Consider the following 14,556-nt stretch of genomic DNA (forward strand, 5'->3'; position numbering starts at 1 on the left):
TTCCGGTGCAAGCCAGGGCTCTCTTTCTTTAGCTTCGTAGATTAGCCAAGGATTGCTAATAATAACGAAGGACAAAACTAGATTCTCAAAATGGTTCTGGGAATCTGGGTGCTTTTCAATTATATTTGTAATTTACAATTAGAGTTATATATGACACAAAGACATATAAAAACAGCATAAGACACTGTCATGAAATCTGACATCCTTTGAGGTCGTTGAAAAATATCTTATAATGCTTTTTTTGTTTGTTGTACAGATTTTGCAGTGTTTGAACATTTGAACTGACTATCAACTGTACTGATATGGAATTGGCTAGTGTGATTTGTGGTTAATAGAAACCCTATGGCTATTTTTCTAGACTAATAGCTGAATAAAATCTCTATCCAATGGTATGGTTCTTTTCCTAGCTTTTTCTACATAATTTATTTTAAAATTTCCATTCCTCCCAAATAATCAGCTTGCATTCTGATTGCTGTTGCTGTTACTATTAAAACAAGGGCTCAAAAAGTGTAGAAGAATGTCACCCACTGATTTAGCTAGGCATTTATCCAAATAGCAGCATGTGCAAAGTATATATCTGCCTAGTTCATGACCGAATTATATCTATCTTGGTTAATATAAAAGGGTTTTAATTATCAGGGATTCTGTGCAATTGGAAAGAAACCATTTGGACTTTGTGGCAATTCTATTTTTATATTTTATATTTATACTTCCAAAATGAAAAATTCCAAATATTTTTTTACTTTTCTTTTCTTTTTTTTAATGGTATTTTTTTTCTTGATTACTACTATTTCCCCCCCATGGTTTGTCTCTGGCATAACTCAAACCTGATCGCCAGTAATTAATAAGCTGTTAACATACCCTGTCAACATACCCTACCTCTGTAACATTAACATATTAGAAAGAGCCAATCTTAAATTTACATATATATATATATATATATATATTGAACTACAGTCCAAATCTAGAGAAAAGGAATTCAAGCTGCTTGAACATAAAGGTAGTGACTTGTGAATAAACGTGTACGCATGTATGAAAACATCTGTGCAAATTTTTGCACAAAATTCACCTGTGGAATGCAATTTTTGCTTTGCTTTTAAAGTGTCATTAACTGATAATTATTTTACAATGTTTTCTTAGTTGGCTGCTGTGCACCTGACTAAGATGGAAAAGGAATAAAGGCAGGTACTGCTTTGGTTCTGAGTGACCTACTTGAGATTAGAGGTAAATGGGGAGGTGGTATTCTTTCCAAAAACAAACAGGACCAAGCAGTATAAGAACTAAATTTGATGTCATTTACATTTTTCATTAATCATATTCATAGTTAATGGACAGAGCTCCAGCATCTTTTCATCTATTCATAGGGAATCCAATCTCATTTTATTTATTTTTAACCATGATGGAGTCCAACTGTACTGCAACCTTAAGAGCTCTTTGCCGAATTAATAAGACTGATCTGACAAACATTGCTTCATGTGATGCCAGCAGTATGATTTCATTTTCAATGAAGAATTTTGTCTTTATAATGGGACATCTTTCATTTAAAAAAAAAATCCCTTAACAACATATCTCCTGGGTTTTTATCTCCAAGTCTATGGAGAGGGGTGGCATACAAATCTAATAAATTATTTATTATTATTATTATTATTATTATTATTATTATTATTATTATTATTATTATTATTTGTTGTGGTTAGCTTTGGCCCAGCTCCTACCCCAAGGACTATGGATGTGGGGGAGACATCCACATGCCGCAGGCCTGTTTTGCTCCCAGTGGAATCTGCTGATGAAGGCTCCTCTGACCAAGAAAACTGATGAGGACCCGGATTGTGGGGGCAATATTGCTAGCATGTTGTAAGCCGCCCTGAGTCTAAGGAGAAGGGCGGCATAAAAATTGAATGAATGAATGAATAAATAAATAAATAAATAAATAAATAAATAAATGAGTGACAGGGAGGAGAGTGTGGCAGACAGCTCATAAGGAGATCAATTATCTAGCTCCTCCTTGGATTCGGAACAAGAGTTAATGATACAGCCACGCATGCAGAGAGCGATGCATAGGCAGCAACAACTGAGAGATTATTATCAAAGAAAATGAGGCCACCTGTGGTTGGGTGGGGCTGTGGTAATTAGTGAGGCTGCTATAGAAGCCTGTGAGTTTAGCCATTGTGGAGGATTATCTGATCGTTGTGTTTCGTGCCTGCCTTGCTGACTTAGACCTTTGTGTGCTGATTTTTCCCCGCTTTGAAACTAAACCAGAGCAAAGTGTGTTTCACTTTGTGAAAGAAGAAGGACTGTGAATTACCTCACAGCTGCAAGCTACATATCTCAGAACTGATAAGGGACTTGTACAAATTACCAGTTTGTTTGGAGACGAGTGCTTTTTGCTATACAAAAAGAGTGCTTAGTTTATTTGAATTTTCCTTATAAAGAACATTGTTTTGAATTTTCAAATGTGTGTGTGTCTGAAATTTGTATCTGTGAATTTTCGGGAGGATTCTACCAGAGAGCTCGACAGAACATCATCATCATCATCATCATTATTATTATTATTATTATTATTATTATCATTATCATTATCATTATCATTATCATTATCATTATCATTATCATTATCATTATCATTATCATTATCATTATCATTATCATTATCATTATCATTATCATCATCATCATCATTACCATTATTATTATCATTATTATCAGCATTATCAGCATTATAATAATTATTATTATTATTATCATCATCACCTTCTCTCATCAATAGGTGAAAATTTCACCTATATCAACATAATTAAAAACAACCCTGACTCTAAGTCACAAATGTAGCATTCATGTTTCTGATTCCTTTCTCTTCTTTATGTGCCATTTTAAGCTTACTTTAAATTTTCAACTGTCAGAAAGGCAGTGAAAAGTTTCAGAAATTGAATACCAGCATCATTATAATGTTAGTTCCCCAGGCATTAAGAAAGGTTATAAAAGAGTTCAAGTCATACATCAGAAGCTTTTCTGTACTCTAATAGATTTCCCTGTTAGGACATATTTCCTCATTTTCTTTGTTCTAGCATTCAAAATCAATATTCCAATTAAATCAATGGAACACCAGGGAGAGGCAAATTCTAATGCCAAAACTGGGGATGCTTCTCAACAGTAAAATAATTACATTGAAATGTTTTAGTGTTGTATACACATGCATATGTATCCACATACATATGTACATATATGTATGGGTATACATGGAGAAGCATACATAAAATATATTCATAGACACATAGCACATTATAACCATTAGCATCCTGGTGTTACAAAAACATAGCACATTTAAAATTAAATGGGCGTGTTTAAGAACAGATTTAATGGTAGAAATAAGGCTGTATCTGAAACTCCAAAGTCAGTAAATCTTATTTCCACTTAAAGTTATATGGATGAACTGGTTTACAAATGACGCCTTTTCTTTTCATTGCCAGAACAAATGCTAATGTAAACTAGTATTCTGATTTATTCACTTTCCATCTGAGAAATGGGCTTAATTATGACTTGTTCCAACAAAATTATGATGACAAAGCAAAGACAAAAAAAATAAAATGGTAGGAAAAAATAAGTCAATGAACTTCAGTAACCATTAATCTCATTCAGGCAATTGTTAAAAATAGAACTCCGGCATGGAAACAAACTTACAGTACATTTTTCAAATGTAAGTGCTGCTTTGCTTTGGGATTTCAAACATTGAGTAACTATTAACTCTTCACTATCTTCTAATGACCATCTGAATATTTTTCAGCACTGACATGGTAGCCCTGATTGTAAGTATCATGCAAATAAACTGATATATTCAACATTTTAGAGGAAGGGAAAATATTATAATATTTTTTTAAAAAATGTTGAAAGGTAGGAAGAAAATGAATACATTTCCAGCAGGAGTGGGTTCCATTTACCTTCGCCACTGGCTCTCATCGCAACATTTCATGCTCATATGCTCACTGCATTCATGCAATTTTGCTTCCACACATGTTCAGTAGCAGGATTCAGCCCAAAACACAGCTGAGGAGCTGATCAGCTGTGCTTCGGGTGAAGAAAGAAAGGTAAGTATTTACCTGGAGGCAGGTGGAAAGGCCTTTTTCAAGCCACAGAAGAAAAGAAGAGGAAAAATTATATTGCTAAAAAAATGCACCAAAAATATGGTGGTGCATATTTTTTTGTGGGTTGTGATGTAAAACTTTCCACTGCCCTGGAGGAACTACTGAGTATAATTTTTAGTAAAACTTTCAGGACCCTACCCAATTTATGGTCACCAGCCACAATAATCCCTATCTTCAAAAAGGGAGAGCCCAGCCTAATTTAAAATTTTATTTATTTATTTACTTATTTGTTTTGTCCAATACACAATAATACACAATGAGAGTTATAGAGGATATAATCAGGTAGAATGTATTAAAGGGGGAATAGAGGAGGGGGGGAAAAGGAGTGAAATATAACTATGAGAGAATAACAGAAAAAGATATAGGTATAGAAGAGAAGATATATGAGATATAGGAAAGGGGATAGGACAGGGGATGGTAGGCACTCTGGTGCAGTTATGTACGCCCTTTACTGACCTCTTAAGAACTTAGTGAAGTCATCTGTGGATAGTCTAAGGGTAAAATGTTGGGGGTTAGGGGATGATACTACAGAGTCCAGTAGTGAATTTCATGCTTCGACAACTCTATTACTAAAGTTGTATTTTTTACAGTCAAGTTTGGAGCGGTTAATATTAAGCTTGTATCTGTTGTGGGCTCTTGTGTTGTTGTGGTTAAAGCTGAAGTAGTCTTTGACAGGCAGGATGTTGCAGCATATGATCTTGTGGGCAATACTTAGATCATGTTTGAAGCGTCTAAGTTCTAAGTTTTCTAGACCCAGGATTGTAAGTCTAGTTTCGTAGGGTGTTCTGTTACGGGTAGACGAGTGAAGAGCTCTTGTGGTGAAGTATCTCTGGACATTTTCGAGGGTAAAATTACAGACTAATCTCTTTATGTTGAGTCACCTGCAAAGTCATGGAATCAATCATTAACAAATGCATTACCTTCCACTTAGAGACATACAATTTACTCACGAACAATTTGGTTTCAGGAAAAAAAAATACTGCGATCTACAACTTCTACACTTTAAAAACATATGTACAGTGATCCCTCGATTTTCGCGATCTCGATCTTCGCGAAACGCTATATCGCGATTTTTCAACAAATAATACCATCTCGATCTTCGCGAAACGCTATATCGCGATTTTTCAAAAAATAATAAATTAAAAATACGTGTGCGGTTTTTCCCGCCCGATGACGTCATGCGTCATCACCAAACTGACGTCTACCATTGCTGGTTGGCCGAAATCTCGGCCAATCAGCTTTGCCATTGCAATAAGTTTGCCCGGCAATGGTGATACAGCAAAATTTCAGCCAATCAGCGTTGTCATTGCAAACATTTCGCCCGACAATGCTGATGGACAGAAATCTCGGCCAATCAGTGTTGTTTGCTCAGCGTGCTTTGCTTTGAAACTTTTGAAACTTTTGGAACTTTTGGAGCTGTTTGTCGGAGCTGTTTCTTGGAGCTGTTTCTTGGAGCTGTTTCTTGGAGCTGTTTCTTGGAGCTGTTTCTTGGAGCTGTTTCTTGGAGCTGTTTCTTGGAGCTGTTTCTTGGAGCTGTTTCTTGGAGCTGTTTCTTGGAGCTGTTTCTTGGAGCTGTTTCTTGGAGCTGTTTCTTGGAGCTGTTTCTTGGAGCTGTTTCTTGGAGCTGTTTCTTGGAGCTGTTTCTTGGAGCTGTTTGTGAAGACTTCTTGGAAGATGGCTCCTAAATGTTGCATGCGGAGTGGAGGCGGCGATGCTAAAAAGAGCAGGAAGATGCTGACAATCAAGGAGAAAATTGAACTTTTGGACATGCTGAAAGCGGGACGTTCTAATGTAGATGTTGGTCGGCATTATGGGATCAATGAATCGACTGTGCGATACATTCGGAAAGACGAAAAGAAGATAAGGCAAACTTCTCAGATAACATTCAACAAGGCTGCAAAAAGAATGGTGACGCCTAGAAACAAACGCCTTATGAAGATGGAAGCTGCTTTGTCTGTGTGGGTACAAGACTGCCGCAAAAAGAGCATTGCTTTGGATACGAACACTATACGAACCAAGGCGCAGCAATTGTACAACCGTCTTGAAGACACAGAAGGAGACGATGCAGATGAGGGAAACCCAGGTGAGGGCTGGGGTTTTTTATTCTGTCATTACTGTATTTAAGTGTTTTTTAAGGAAGGAGGGAGGGAGGGAGGGATGGAAGGAGGGATGGAAGGAGGGATGGAAGGAGGGAGGGATGGAAGGAAGGAAGGAAGGAAGGAGGGAGGGAGGGATGGAAGGAGGGATGGAAGGAGGGAGGGAGGGATGGAAGGAAGGAGGGATGGAAGGAAGGAGGGAGGGAGGGAGGGATGGAAGGAGGGAGGGATGGAAGGAAGGAGGGAGGGATGGAAGGAGGGATGGAAGGAGGGAGGGATGGAAGGAAGGAGGGATGGAAGGAAGGAAGGAGGGAGGGAGGGATGGAAGGAGGGAGGGAGGGATGGAAGGAGGGAGGGAGGGAGGGATGGAAGGAAGGAGGGATGGAAGGAGGGAGGGATGGAAGGAGGGAGGGAGGGATGGAAGGAGGGATGGAAGGAGGGAGGGATGGAAAGAAGGAAGGAAGGAGGGAGGGATGGAAGGAGGGATGGAAGGAAGGAGGGAGGGAAGGAGGGAGGGAAGGAGAGAGGGAGGGAAGGAGGGAGGGAGGGAAGGAGGGAGGGAGAGAAGGGAGGGATGGAAGGAGGGATGGAAGGAGGGAGGGATGGAAGGAATGAGGAATGGAAGGAAGGAAGAAAGGAGGGAGGGAGGGAAGGAGGGAGGGAGGGAAGGAGGGAGGGAGGGAAGGAGGGAGGGAGGGAAGGGAGGGAGGGAGGGATGGAAGGAGGGAGGGATGGAAGGAGGGAGGGATGGAAGGAAGGAGGGATGGAAGGAAGGAAGGAAGGAGGGAGGGAAGGAGGGAGGGAGGGAAGGAGGGAGGGAGGGAGAGAAGGGAGGGAGGGATGGAAGGAGGGAGGAATGGAAGGAGGGAGGGATGGAAGGAGGGAGGGAAGGAAAAAGCCGAGAAGCCATTGCCACAAGTGCTGCTGAAGGAGGACTCGTGCCCCAAGAAAGCTGGTGAGAGGGGCGAATCGGGCGGGCGGGGGGTAGCGGTGAGGTGCTGGGGGGTGGCCAGCATGAAAAACAACCATTGCCAGCCTCCGAACTGCCGTCGCCCCACCATCTGCGCATGCGCGGCCATGGAAAACAGGACATGCATGCGCAGATGGTGTTTTTACTTCCGCACCGCTACATCGCGAAAAATCAATTATCGCGAGGGGTCTTGGAACGGAACCCTCGCGATAATCGAGGGATCACTGTAGTACACAACTTGATCAGGGCATAACAATAGACGCAATTTACATAGACTTCTTCAAAGCCTTTGGCTCAGTGGTACACAACAAACTACTTCTAAAAGTAAAAGTAAAACGTAAAAGTAAAATCTTATGGCATTTCTGGACCTCTGCACAAATGGATTTACTGCATTCCTGTCAAACATACAAGTGGTCAAAATAGGAAATGCTTTATCAAACCCTGTGCCTGTTAACAGCCGTGTTCCCAAGGCAGAGTTTTAGGACCAATTCACTTTATTCCTTACATAAATGACCTTTGTGATAATATAAAAAGCAACTGTGTCCTCTTTGCAGATGATGTCAAACTATTCAACATCACCAACAATATTACTACCCTTCCAAAAGACATTGACTATGTATCAGAATGGTCAAACAAGTGGCAACTTCTAATCTCAATCAATAAATGCTCAGTCTTACACATTGGCAAAAATAATCAGAGCACAAAATACAAACTAGATTATCATGACCTTGTTGATGATCCTCGCTCATTAAGGGACCTCTACTGATCTAAGTGCCAGAGCCTATTGTAACAGCATTGCTAAAAAGGCATTAAGAGTGGATGACTTAATCTTGCATAGCTTCTTCTCTCCTAATATTGTACTTCTAACCGGAGCATTTGCTAGGCCAATATTCGAATACAGCTCATCTGTCTGGAATCCACACTACATATTGGACATTAATATAATTGAGAAAGTCCAGATATATTTCATGAGACAAGTACTACACTCTTCCGTTTGCAACAGAATGCCGCCGGCGACTCACCAGCCGGCGCGGGGTTGCGGCGTGGGCCGGGGAAGGAAGCCGCCATCTTGGGGCGGAGCCTGCGGCCCCTCGTCATCCCCAGGGGCCGCAGTGACGAAGTTTGGTGGCGCTGGCCACCCATTGGACGGGCGAGGGTGAGGCAGCCCTATAAAAGGGGCTGCCTCGTGGCGCAGTTACCCTCGCCCGGCAGTTTGGAGACAGCCCTGCTGCTCGCGGCGGTGGAGAGAGGCCCGAAGGCGAAGAAGCGCGTGGGCGGCGAGCTGAGGCTCGGGCCGGCAGCCCGCTTGGCGAGGGGAGCCCGACAAGCCCAGAGGCCGGCGCGATCGCTGGGGCGGCAGTCCGGAGGCTTAGGCCGGCGGCGCTCGGCGAAGACAGCGCGGCTAGGCCCGGAGGCCTAAGCAGTCGCGTGGGCGGCATTGGGAGGCCCGGGCCGACAACGCCAGAGGCATCGGCTGTTTGTCGGGCCTCTTCCGGTTTGGAGGGGGGTGGAATCATGGCGAGGGGCAGCAGGGCTAAATCTGGGACCCGGCGGCGGACAGCGGGGGGGCAGGCCGGCGCTCAGGGCACCCCCCCCCATTGAGCCCCACTGTACGGGTAGGAGAAGGGCCCCCAAGAGGACTTGGGGGGAGGCCCCTGAGGCTGGGCAGGCCATTAGGCCAGGCAGGGAGGTCAGCTCCAGGGGGGAGGAGAACACCAGGGGGCGGGCCACAAGGCGCCGGGGGGTGACCCCTAGGGCAGCAGGCCGCCGCCAGGGGAGGGCCCCATCCAGGGGGCCACGTGGCAACAGGAGGGAGTTTACCGATCCCGGGGAGGGGGACCCCAGCCCATTTGAAACGAGTGGGTCTGATGAGGGGTCCCCCATGGCACGGGCAGTTGGGAATGAGGGTACAGGGGAGGAGTCAGTCTCTGTATCTTCACACCTTCTTTCTGCCTTACTCGAGAAATTGGATGAGGGGCCAAGGAAGAGGGGCCGGTCCCGGCACGAGGACGCCAGGGGTGCCACGAGCGCAGAGGGGACCCGAAGCTCCTCGGAATCTGAGGAAAGGATCCAGAGGGTGAGATCCGACCGGCGCGCTAAGAAACGGCGCAAGAGGAGACGTGGAAGCAGGGCTGCTTCTGCATCAGAGGAGGCTGATGATGACTCTTCACATTGGGGTGAGTGCCCAGTACCCAGGCATCGTTGGTCCCGGCCATGGGGACCACGAGGCAGGGTACAGGCGGTTAAACGCAAATCACATAAGTCACATAGCACATGGCGTTCGCGCACGGCAGCCCAGGTATGGGGGAGGGGCCGAAAACGGGGGATGACAAAGAGGGGCAGGAGGAGGAGGGACCCCTCAAGGGATAGCTCGGAGTCCACGACCACAGAGTCCACTGATACCTCCTCTGTCGACAGCGGCAACCCTTTTGCCCCTGGCCTCCCTGACACTCCGCTTAGCATGCATATGTCACAGGCCCTTAAGTGAAAGATTTGGCGCGGGGCTTATGTCGATATATTTAAGATTCTATTGCCGGAAAAATCTAAGAAGGACAAGGACAAGGATGGTAAGAAGGGGGCTGTGGAGTCAAAGGAAGTCAAGATGGATAAAGGAATTTTATCATGGGCATACGCCTTTCTGGCGTATCACTCAGTGGTTGTTGAAGATGATGTACACAAGACTCACGAGCTCATCCTATATATGAATATGATATTACGGGCTTATCAGGAGTTTGGTGGGGAGGCGTGGAAGCAATACGATGAGGATTTTAGGAGGTTTGCCGCACACAATAGGCACTGGCCGTGGGACATGCGGCACAACGATTTGTGGCTTCAAGCCACGCAGCAACCCGCCACCCCGGCTAGCGGGCGGACGCCTACTGGCCACCTGCTGCTGACCCAAGGAAAAGAGGCTACCCTCCCCCGCCCGGGGGCGGGCTCGGGGACCCAGGGCTCGGCGCAGCGGGGTGCGACGAGTTCGCCCTTTCGGATCCCGCCGTACTGTTACGAGTACGGCGCCATAGGAGCCTGTTCCAGGCCAGCTTGTCGCTTTCGCCATGCCTGCGCGTTGTGTAATGGCAGACACCCGACATCTGCCTGCTATAAGGGCAGGGGGGGAGGCGGCAACAAGGCAGCAGTGGGCTATGCTAAGCCCCAGGCGTCTGGAGCTCAGGGCAAGGGGACCAACCCCCATTAAATTGGATAGATTGAGAGACAGGCTTGGGGGTTTTCGCCCTAAGAAAGGTGCTGAGTTCTTGCTTACAGGTTTTTCGGAGGGTTTTAGAATTCTGTATAGGGGGCCCAGGATTGCTTGCCTGGCTAGCAACCTGAGGTCAGTTTCCGGAATGGAACACGTGGTACGGGAGAAAATTATGAAGGAGGTGCGGGAGGGTCGGGTGCTGGGCCCCTTCAAGGAGCCGCCCCTGCCTTCTCTGCAAGTATCCCCCCTGGGAGTGGTGCCCAAGCGAGCAGCGGGGGAGTTCCGGCTTATTCACCACCTGTCTTTTTCCCCGGGTAACTCAGTTAACGATCATATTCCTGATGACCTGTGTTCAGTGCGTTATACCCCTTTTGATACGGCGGTCTCGGTGGTTCGAGAGTGTGGTCCGGGGGCCCTGATGGGTAAGTGCGATATCAAGTCGGCCTTCCGGCTCTTGCCGATTCACCCCGAGGATTTCGACCTCTTAGGTTTTCAGTTTGAGGGGGGGGGGTTTGTTGATCGGGCCCTCCCGATGGGTTGTTCAGTTTCATGTTCATTGTTCGAGAAGTTTAGTTCCTTCCTAGAATGGGCCCACGTGAAGAGTTCAGGGATTCGGTCAGTGGTCCATTACTTAGATAATTTTCTTTTCGCAGGGCCGGCGGGCTCTGATGTATGCCAGCGGGGAATGGCAGGTTTTCAGGGGTTGTGCAGGGACCTCGGCGTGCCTCTGGCGCATGAGAAGACCGAGGGGCCCACCACCTCCTGGGCATTGAGGTGGACTCGGTTGCCCAGACCTGTAGGCTTCCGGAGGACAAACTAGCGAAGCTGCGGGACACGGTTAGGGTCGTTAAGGCCGCCAGAAGGGTGACCCTTAGGCAGGTACAGGATCTGGCGGGACTGTTGAACTTCGCTTGTAGGGTAATAGCGCCGGGTAGGGCGTTCATGTTTAGGCTTTACCAGGCAACGGCCGGTCTCACCAAGCCTCACCACAGAATCCGCTTGACGGCTAGCGTTAGGAAAGACCTGGGGGTGTGGCAGGATTTTTTGCATACATACAACGGGGTCTCCTTTTGGAGACAGGACATGCTGTTGAAAGGCGACTTCCAGGTGAAATCCGACGCAGCCGGGGCAGTTGGTTTTGGTGTGGTCTGGAAGGATAGGTGGTTTAGGGCGGACTGGCCTCAGGAGTGGCAGGGCACCGCAGTGTGCAGGGACTTGACGTTCTTGGAGCTGTTCCCAATTGTCGTGGCTATCGAGCTATGGTCCCCTAGCTTCACCGGTAAGACGATACATTTTTGGTGCGACAACATGGCGGTTGTACATGTGGTCAACACCCTTTCTTCTAAGAATGAGAGAGTGATGGGTTTGGTGCGTCACATGGTGGTTAGGTGCCTGGCCCGGAACATGCTTTTCCGGGCACACCATGTCCCTGGGATCAGGAACGGGGTAGCGGATGCTTTGTCAAGGGGGCAGTTGGCTAGGTTCCGGCTGCTTGCCCCACAGGCCGCGGAACAACCGGAGGCACCCCCCCCCCCCGCTCCTGTGGCAGATTGGAGGGCCGACGTGAACAGGGCAATCGACCTGTCCATTGCAGCAAGCACCAGGAGGTCGTACCAGCGGGCAGGTAGGGAATTTTGGGTTTTTCGTCATGATAGGAGATACGATCAGCTTTGGCCGGCCCCGGTGGAGCACCTGCTGGAGTTCTGTTCTCTTAGTAAATGCCGGGGGTTGTCAGCCCGCACAATTCGAGGCAAGCTGGCTGGCCTGGCTTTCATAGCCAAGTCCAGGGGTTTCTCGGATAACACAGGTGACTTCAGGATTAGAAAGACACTGGAGGGGTGGGTCAGGGAGAAGGGCCCGCCCCGGGGTGATAGGAGACGCCCCCTCAAGTTGGCTCACCTACGGGCTTTGGGTGATTTGTGGGACAAGCTGTGTCGCTCCCAGTATGAGGCAGCCCTTTACCGCGCGGTCGCGGTTACGTTGTTTTTTTGTGCGTTCCGTATAAGCGAGGTTTTGGCGGCATCCAAGTTCGATCACTCTGGCCGCGCCTTTACAGCTAGGGACATTCGATTTCGGCGGGGCTCAGTTTTCCTTCGTCTGCGCTGCTCCAAAACGGACCAGAGGGGCCGGGGCGTGACGGTCCAGCTTTCCAGGACCAGCCAGAGGAAGGTGTGCCCCGTGGGGCAATCTCAGCGTATTGGGACATCCGGGGAAGTTACCCCGGCCCGCTTTTCTGCCATGCATCCGGGGACCCTCTCACTAGGTACCAATTCTGGGCTGTGGCTACCAAGGCCCTGGCCCGGATGGGCCTGGACCCCAAGCGTTACGGGACACACTCTTTCAGGATTGGCGCAGCTTCTTTTGCAGCCGAAGTTGGTTTCAGCACGCCAGACATACGTGCGGTGGGCCATTGGCGTTCTACGGCCTTCCGGGCCTACATCCGTCCTTAGGTGAGTGGGGGCGGGACAGGGCGCGGCACAGGTGGCTGATTCTAATGCTACTTTGTTTTTGTTTTTTCCCCCCTTTTTAGATGACGTACAGGGGGCCTGTAGAGTCCTGATCTGTGGCCACAGCATGGTATACTGGGCCGAGCGGCGGGCCCAGGAGACAACGCCAGGCACGCAGTTGCAGCTGGACCGGCATGTTAGGGTGCAATGGCTGGGTCGTAGAGGCCTACGTTGGTTGGAGTTGCTTCCCTTGCTGTTCAACAGCGGGAAGGTGCTGGGGGTGCCGGGATGGTTGGTCTTGCATGTGGGAGGCAATGACCTGGGAGCTATTACGGGCGTTGACTTGCTGTGGCACATTTGGGATGGATTGCAGGTTATTTGGAAGCGGTGGCCGGACACCCGCATCTTGTGGTCCAACATTTTGCCCCGTAGGGTTTGGAGGCATGCTAGAAATCCCAGGGCGGTCGATGGGGCTAGGAAGAGGGTCAACCGAGCAGTCCGGAAATGGTTACTCCGTGAGGGGGGTGGGGTGATAGACCACCCCGACATTAGGGCATCCCTCAGAGACTTATATAGGCAGGACGGTGTTCATTTGTCAGAGAGGGGTAATGACAAATTTTTAGCGGACCTGCAGAGGTGCCTGCACATTCATGTGCAGAGGGGGGAGCAGGGGGAATAAATTAAAATTTCACCCCCTGCTGTGGCCGATAGGGGGCGGAAATGGGCGTAAGCAGCAACGGTGATCTCCTTTAGGGGCACCTCTACTGAGGTGAAGGGGGGATCTCCCTCTCGGATTACAGGGCTCGACCGGCCTGGGTTCGTTGAGGGGGGTTGCTCCTGTGGCTCGCTGCATGGATATTATCAGTGACCAGTGGCGAGCCATCCCATACGCCGTGGGGGCGTAGCAAGGGGCAGGGCGCAGGTGTAATTTTACCATGACCCTGCACCCAGGCATGGAGCTTTCGCCCAGAAGTTGCTCAGTTGAGTTTGTTTTGAAGTTAACTCCGCCCCCATTTGAGTTTATGCACCACTGCAGGTCACGTGGGCTTATTTGGTTAAATAGTTAATTAAGTTGAGTTAATAAAAGTGACCCTATTTATACCCATACACTGTTGTCCGACTGTTACTCCGCCTGCGCCGCAATGCCGCCGGCGACTCACCAGCCGGCGCGGGGTTGCGGCGTGGGCCGGGGAAGGAGGCCGCCATCTTGGGGTGGAGCCTGCGGCCCCCTCGTCATCCCCAGGGGCCGCAGTGACGAAGTTTGGTGGCGCTGGCCACCCATTGGACGGGCGAGGGTGAGGCAGCCCTATAAAAGGGGCTGCCTCGTGGCGCAGTTACCCTCGCCCGGCAGTTTGGAGACACCCGCCCACCCTCCCTCTGCTGCAGGGTACATATGATGGGTCGCCCTCGGTGGGGCCGAGTAGGAATTTTTTGCAACCACAGCAAATTGGCCCAGCTCTGGTTGTTTTTTCGCCTGCTCTACTCTGTACGTTGGAGTGTGGTTAGGGGGTGGTCTCACCGACTAGTGCCCCCCCCTCAAGGTCACTGGGGGGGGTTGGCCGATAGGGGGCGGAAATGGGCATAAGCAGCAACGGTGATCTCCTTTAGGGGCACCTCTACTGAGGTGAAGGTGGGATCTCCCTCTCGGATTACAGGGCTCGACCGGCCTGGGTTCGTTGAGGGGGGTTGCTCCTGTGGCTCGCTG

Source organism: Erythrolamprus reginae, chromosome 3, assembly GCF_031021105.1.
Source record: "Erythrolamprus reginae isolate rEryReg1 chromosome 3, rEryReg1.hap1, whole genome shotgun sequence".
Classification (NCBI taxonomy): domain Eukaryota; kingdom Metazoa; phylum Chordata; class Lepidosauria; order Squamata; family Dipsadidae; genus Erythrolamprus; species Erythrolamprus reginae.